General features: G+C 33.8%; 1 pseudogene; it reads right to left on the reverse strand.

Moving 5' to 3' along the window:
* Nucleotides 1–5654: 5654 nt before the first annotated feature.
* Nucleotides 5655–8016, reverse strand: LOC21395347 (annotated as a pseudogene).
* Between the last annotated feature and the right edge of the window lie 243 nt (nt 8017–8259).

Consider the following 8259-nt stretch of genomic DNA (forward strand, 5'->3'; position numbering starts at 1 on the left):
TCTATGAAAATAGAATTTGATTCGTTGAAAAGAAATAAAGGACAAATCTCGTTATAGAAAAAGGTTAAAATTAAAAGGCACATGGATTATGTTAATTGTGAAAGTGACGTGTCAACTTTAACCAATCGATTTCTGGACTTCCCCTACGCCACCATGTGCAGACGCTTTGAATCAGCTTCTTTATAATTGAATATCAGAAATTCCACCTATTGGCCATTAGTATTTGTAGAGTTGCAGATCAAGATCATCTATTGAGAGTGTTTTTTTTTTTTTTTTTGGTATCCTTTCTTGTACAACACAAAATTTTAACCAAGTTTGGTAACAATGCAGCAATTATGGGAGAAATAGAATGAACGTTTAGTTGATGAATTTAGAATTATTTTCGATTTACGTGTGTTTTTTGTGCGAAAAAATATTATAACGAACTACGAACTATGATTCGAATCATGTCATTAATCTAGCAACCAAACAATAATTTGTCATATGGTGAAAAGGTTGATTTTTCCATTTGGTGATTATTTCAGTTTGCACTCATCAGCTTCATGTGAAGCTAAATTTGTGGAAGTTTGAGCACATGTAACTTTTGATCATCTATATCTACACATCATCTTGGGGTAGTTGAGAAACAAAAATTGTCACTTTATAGTCCCTGACTCTGAGCATGAGATTTGCTGTATGTCATGCTTTCTCCAAAAAAATCATAATTTTTTTTAAAAAAAGCATGTTATGACAAGCAATTGTTGGTACGATTGATGCCTTTCACCTAATTTAGTGGCTCAATCATGCTTTTTATTCTTTGTTGATTTGCAAGTAGTGCAAAAATACGTGCTATTGAACTAGTTCATATTGGGTGCTTATGCAACCTTGGCACTTGGCCTCTATTCGTTTGTTTGACAAGCTTTGGGGTTGACTTTCATTTAGCAATTATAGTGGAAAAAACGTTCAAATTTCAAAGAAGTAAATTGTTATAAAGTTTTGTTTCTTCAGCTCATTTGATCCTGAGCTATTAAGTCACAACTTGATTTTTTTTTTTTTTAACTTGAAAAAATAGTCCCGATCGAACTCTTAAAAGAATTCCAAAACAACCAAAATTAGTAATAGACATTGATCGTGTTTGGAATTGATTCCGTTTTTATTTTTCACGTTTTTCGAGAAAAAAATGAAAACATTTTCAAAACGGTATTTGGGGCAATAAAGACAAAAAACGGAAATTAAAACGATTTTTTAGTTTAGTGTAAAATGAGAGAGAAATGAAAAATGACTTTTAGGGTGCGTTTAGAACTCGTTCCAAAATGATTTTGTTTTTTGTATGAAAATGGAAATGAAAATGTTTTCAATCTCAGACAGAAATCATTTTTAAAAATGTGTTTGGTAGTTTTATCAAAAGATTATTTTCAGTATAAAAAATCTATTAATGTCTCTCTCTCTCTGTTTAAGTGAGGAGAAAACAAAAATAAAAAATGAAAAATGACTAAAAGTCATTTTTCATTTCTCTCTCATTTTACACTAAATCAAAAAATCATTTTCATTTCTGTTTTTTGTCTTTAATTGTGTCAAACGCCGTTTCTCTTCCGTTTTTATTTTTTTCTCAAAAAACGTGAAAAATATAAACAAAAACAACTCCAAACATAGGGCGCGTTTGGAACTCGTTTTAAAATGATTTTATTTTTTGTATGAAAATGAAAACGTTTTCAATCTCAAACAGAAATCATTTTTAAAAATGCGTTTGGTAGTTTTATCAAAAGATTGTTTTCAGTATAAAAAAACTCATTAATAGTCTTTTTTATTTTTTATTTTCGTTTTCTCCTCTCTCGAGCAGAGAGAAAGAGACATTAATGATTTTTTTATACTGAAAATAATCTCTTGATAAAATTACTAAATGCATTTTTAAAAATGATTTCTATCTGAGATTGAAAACGTTTTCATTTTAATTTACATACAAAAAATAAAATTATTTTGAAACGAGTTCCAAATGCAATTTCGAATAGAAAAAGTTACTAATCGTCAGTTTTTGCTCAAAATTATGAAAAAAACTTCTAATAATTTTTTTTTTTTAAATGAAACACTCAATAAAGAAACCCTAAAAACTCTAACAACACATAATATATATATATATATGCGGAGAGAGAGAGTGTGCGGGGTTGCTGCCTGAAAAAAAAATTGCCGTTGCAGCAAGCCCTTCACAGCCATCACCCCATCGCGTGCCCGCCACCGTTGTCGTCCCCATGGGAGCCTGCCACTGCCATCACCAAGAGAGAGAACTTTTGATTGGAAATTCATTTTGTTGTTTTTCTCTAAATAGTGGAGTTTTTTGTAATACTAAAATATCCTTAGATACCCAGATCATGTGCAAATATGCACATGATTCCGTCGAAAAATAATGCTAGTGAGCAATTTGGTCCTTTTGCAATTACTTTTAGAGTTCAGAAAGCTTTTATTAAAATACTATATGAATTAAATGGGGAGCCCTCAAACTAAAAACCATTAAAGTTTAAAAGAGAAAAGTAACACTATGACCTCGTTGAATTTATTGATTTGAATTTTCAATTCGAGCTAAGATGTGACTTTATATGAGATCTTTTAACTGTAGTAAAAAAGTTAGATGTAACTTTTTGTGAGAATTTTTAACTGTATCAAAATTAAAATTAAAAACTCGAATCGATAAAATGAACGAGGCCTATATCACGACAATCAAGCAGTAGAAATGGAATCATGATAACAACTCCACGTAGAACTTAGAAGTGACACTCTATTATCGTTTGAATAATGTTATCCTTGTTCTTAGGTTAAGTAAATTTAATTTAATTTGAAGCTTCATCAATGGGAAATACAATAAAAATTCCTCAAAAAAAAAATTTTGGAAGGAAAAAATGGCCCTGTTTGTTACCGTTTTCAATCCCATTTTTTACGTTTTTCGAAGAAAAAATTGAAAACGCGTTTGGCGAAAGTTTTTTTAAAAAACAAAAACAAAACTGTTTTTGTCGTTTTGTGAAATTCTGAAAACGTAAAAAACCTGTTTTCATTTTCTCGTTTTCGTTTTCTGAAAACGGATTTCATATTTTCTTTTTCATTTTCTTCTCTCTCTTCTCCACTGCCCACCACCCCCGACTGCACCCCCCCTCCCCCACTCCGACATTGTGATCTAGTTTGTGAACGATATTCTTCTCCAGCGACGGCGTTCTTCTTGCTCGCGAACGGTTGTTAGAATGGCGATCTTGAACGACGACTGAACGAGAAGATCGCGAGGAGATCTCGACGTGGATCGCGGGGAGATCACGACAACAGCTCCAGATTGCGACCAACATCCCAACAACGGTATCGCTTGGCCAGAATCGTGAACATAAATCACGATCTCAACCAGAATTACGAAGAGATAAAGATAGAGAGAGACGTCGCCGGAGATTCCCTCACTTGGTGGCTATCGTCAGTCGTCGGAAGCCGCCGCCGCCATCACTAATCGTGGTTGCATCTGATTTACAGAGAGAGAAGAAGGGGCGGGGAGAGAGAGAGAGAGAGAGAGATAGAGAGAGAGAGTGTTGGGGAAATATTAAAGTAAATATTTAATATATTTAATATTATTATTTTAAATATTATTACATGTTTTTAAAAATTAAACCACCAAACACATTTTTAGAAATTATTTCAAAACTACCAAACGCATTTTTAAAAATGATTCTAAAATGAAAATAAAAACGTTTTTATTTTCATTTTCATACAAAAAAACAAAAACGTTTCGGAACAATTATAAACGCACACAATGTTTCAAATTCAATGAAGATGAACAATGGTGGCCAACTGGCCGTCCATAGTACCTTGAGCATTAATTGGTTCCAATCTTTGCAGCATGGGCAACAGCGTGTACATTGCTACATCTGGATTTTGTAATAAATTATTTTAGAGAGTAAATTTTAGTAATTAAGTACCAATTACAGCTTATATATGCTCCTCCTTAGGCCTAAAGACATATTTTGAACTTCATAGAGCTTGACATGAATAAATTTGTAATTTCTGAATGAAATTGGGAATTAGTTCTGGACCAATTATAGCCTTTTCGAACAACAAATCTAACAAATTTGCAGTAATGTTTAAGCAAACCTCTTTTCTGAGTTAAAAGGTTACCTAATCGTGGTACCCATGTTATTTTGTTTTGATATATTTCCCAGTCCTAGAGATCCGACTCATTGTTGCCGTTTTATTTATTTATTGCCGTCTTATATTTGGCCATCGTTTACCCTCCTCGGCTGTTTTCACGATGTTGTCGTGACGGTATGTTTAGCAGTGATTTTTGAAGCTCAAAATTAATTTTTTTAGCTATTTATAGTTAAAATTTGTGTTTGGTAAAAATTATAAAAACTGATTCTTAAAGAATTTTTAAAAAATTTAAGGTCAAAATTATAAACAATCTAAAGACAATTTTGACTTTTAAATTGTGTAACAATTATTTTGAAGTATAATTAATGAAATTTTTACAATACTTATAATATTCCTAAAAGTAATATTTATATAATTACAGTTTATTAAATATTTAATTGATTTTTATAACCGTTATTTTTTTTTTCAACACAATTAACAGTAATTTTTTAAAAAAATTTACTGCATTATCAAATTGGCCTTGTATTCATTTCATTGTAGTTTATTTTTCCTTTCGTTTTTCTCGTTGTCAACTTGTGATTTATTAATTTTATTGTCACTCCACTATTCTCATCATTTTATTCACAATCCAGTTCAAGTTTCTTGTTTTTATTTATTTATTTATTTTGCATCGTTGTCGTTCCATTGTCATTTGTTTATTCTATAGTCGGATAATGTTCCAATGTCGTCCTCGTACTAATTAATTGTTGGACTTCGCTTTGTTGTCGTTTTTGTCCCGTTGCTTCTCAAGTTGTTGCCTTTTGATTAGTTTTATTGTCGTTTTTCACTTTTGCAGTCTTTCGTATATTCTTACTGTTGTTTTTTTTTTTTTTTTTCTTATTTCCTTTTTTCCATTGTTGTTTTATGGTTGCCGTTGTTTGCAATTAATTCCGGTTTTTACTTTCCTGTCATTCATCGTAGTTTGTTTATTTTCTTTTGGTATTACATGACATCATTGTTCTGTTCTTGTCACCGTTATTTGTAATCTTATCGTCGTTTTTTACGTTGTTGTCGGATTGTTCTTTTCAATGTGGCAGAAAGTTGATGAGACGTTTAGTTCATTAATTAAAATTATGAGATTAAAATTATTTTTAATTTACGTGTATTTTTTATGAGAAAAAAACACTGTAACAAATTATAAATCATGATTCAAATTATGATATTATACTCTTACCAAACGTCTCCTGAATGTCCGTTACCCGTCAACGCGGCAGTTCAGACTACAGGGCTGAAATCTTCATTGAGCTTCAAAAGCATTTTCTTTGACAAAAACTTCCTACAGAACGACATCCTTATTACTAGCACAAACTTACACACCACACACACACACACAGTAATAATATAAATAAATAGCAATAATAGATGTATAACCAACTGATAACAAAAAGCAAGATATAATAGTTCATATTATTTTTTAATAAAATCAATGCAATTTCAACTCCATCTCCAGGAGACTTCTTAACTTTCATCAAGGAGCAATGGATGCACAACAAGCTTCCAAATCAATTCAAGTTTGTCATCATTTTTTTTTTTTTTACCTTCCCTATAACTCTTATACACGGTATATTCCCAAAGTAAAAATTAAGTATAGAAACCCCTTAACAAATCTAAATGATAAATAGAGTACCACCCAACTAATCTGTACTTTAATCTTTTTGTATGTTAAGTATAGAAATTACCCCACGAGCAGTTCTTCACTCTCGTTGCACTAGACGCTCAGCATCTTCCATTTCCACTTCGGCTCCTTGCCGATCTCTTTCGCTTTCAAACATCATTTCGATTTCTTCCAATGTCTTGCCTTTCGTTTCGGGGACACAAGTGTGGACAAAGCAGACAGAGAGAGCCGAGATCACAGCGAAAAGGAAGAAGGTTCCTGCCACCGTGATTGCACGGGACACCGATAGGAATGACATCGCGATCATGCCGCTGCTGACCCTGCTTCCCACTGCCCCGAGTGCTGAGGCTTGTGCTCGAAGCCTTAGAGGGAAGATTTCTGATGACACCACCCAACAAATTGGCCCAATTCCCACTGAGAAGAATGCCACATTCCCACAAACTGCCAGAATTCCCAATATGATGCCAATTTTGACATCTCCTAGCGTGGCAAGAGTGACGCTTAAACCAAATAAGCAAGTAGTCATTCCAATTGTGCTCACATAAAGCAAAGGCTTTCTACCAACTTTGTCAATAAGAAAGATAGCCACTAAAATGAACAATGTTTTGGTGAAACCAACAGCAACAGTTGCAGCTAAAAGCTTAGTGTTGCCTTGAATCCCAGCTTCTTTAAAGATCGTGGGACTATAATACACCGTCGCGTCGATGCCGGTAATTTGTTGGAAGCATTGGATTCTGCAGCCCACGATCAGCATTTCTCGAACAGAAGGAGAAGGTCTCAGAATCTCTTTCCATACAGCATTGGATTCGTACTTTTCGGAATTCATCATCCCAGAAGCGGCTTGTTGTATTTCTTTGAGTCTCTCTTCTACTTCTTTGTCACTACTATTTGTCTTGGAAAGTACTAATCTTGCCTCTTCAATTCTGTTCTGCATCAATAACCATCTGGGGGATTCAGGGATCACAAAGAGCACAAAACCGATGAAAATCGAAGGGAGGATTCCCACACCAAGCATGATCCTCCAGTTTATGTGTGGTGGAAGTCCTGAAAATGAGTAGTTTGATATGTAGCCAAGTAGGATACCAAAAGTTTACAAAGATTTCAGGAAAAGACGTGAGAGAGCCTCTGGCCACCGCGGGCGCTATCTCGGCGATGTAAACCGGTGCAATCATGACCCCAAATCCTATTCCGATACCAGCCAATAGCCTGCCGATCATCAAAACCCCGAAAGACGGAGAAAGTGCCATTATGCCAGCTCCTGTCTGGAAAACAATCGCTGCAAATGCAATTGTCAATTTTCTGCCAATAGCATCTGATGTCTTTCCTCCTGCTAAACTGCCTAATAGAGAGATTATGCTCAGAATTCCAACAAGAATCTCTTCTTGTACCTCTGATATCTTTAGATCCTCCTGAATGAATAAAATTGCACCACTCATAAATAACACCCACATCTGCCCACCAAAAAGTATAAAATTTCTAAACCAGGGGACCAAGGTAAATTCCACTATCTCAAAATAACCAGTTTCACTAAAGGGCAAACGCGAAAAACTGGTAAGACTTACATGGGCTAATTAAGAATTTCTTGTCCCATGTCTCTCAATACCATTTTGCCATATCAACTAAAATTTAAGAATTTGCCCACATAACAAATGCTAAATAATAAACTGATTAAGCGATTAAATGAGTTGTCAAAATAATATTGAGGGACAGCCAATAGAACAATAAAATGAAACAATAGATATGAACTTTGTGATCCAATAAGATAGCGAAATGTTCTTCATAAAATCTGTTAAAAAATGGACGTTTGGCAACTAAAAAAAAATTGCAAAACAAAATTGTTCTGTATCCTCGAACAGCTTGCATTTTTGCTTGTATCTAAATTTACCAAGATTCAGGTATCACATTGGACAACACAAAAATTGAGGAACGAGCCAAAAAAAAAAAAAAAAAAAAAAAAAAAAAAAACCACCGTAGTGGAGACTAAATAGAAATTTAACAAGAAGCCATTGAAAAACTAACCGTATCCCAAAAGTACAGAATTGAGGGAGGCAAAGATGGCGCAGATAAAAACGAATTTCCTGGTATTATCATGATTCCTGTCGTTTGAGGGAAGAGCTTCCTTTGCGGCATCAGAATCCATCCTCTTATACTTGTTTTTACTGCTCGGATGAAAATTAAACATGAAATTTGACACCCCAATCCCACTCCTATTGCCATTTTCTTCACCACCCGCAAATGCCATCTCTGTCTTGCTCTTCAGAGGGACATGAAATTCCTTTGAACTTTCTCAGATCCGAAGTGAACAGACAACCAAACAAAGTGGGGCCCAGGGACTTTTTCAATGAATGTCATGTTGTGGACTTTTTTTTTTTTTTTTTTTTGAATGTAGTGTTATATAGACATTTTTGTCGTTTATTGATACGTTTCTATACGTGGAATGAGGACTTATAAAATGGTGTAAAATGACAAATTTATCGTAATAATGAAATTTATTAGCAAAAATTAAAGGATTA

This window comes from Morus notabilis, unplaced genomic scaffold (genome assembly GCF_000414095.1).
Source record: "Morus notabilis unplaced genomic scaffold, ASM41409v2 Scaffold1428, whole genome shotgun sequence".
Lineage (NCBI taxonomy): Eukaryota > Viridiplantae > Streptophyta > Magnoliopsida > Rosales > Moraceae > Morus > Morus notabilis.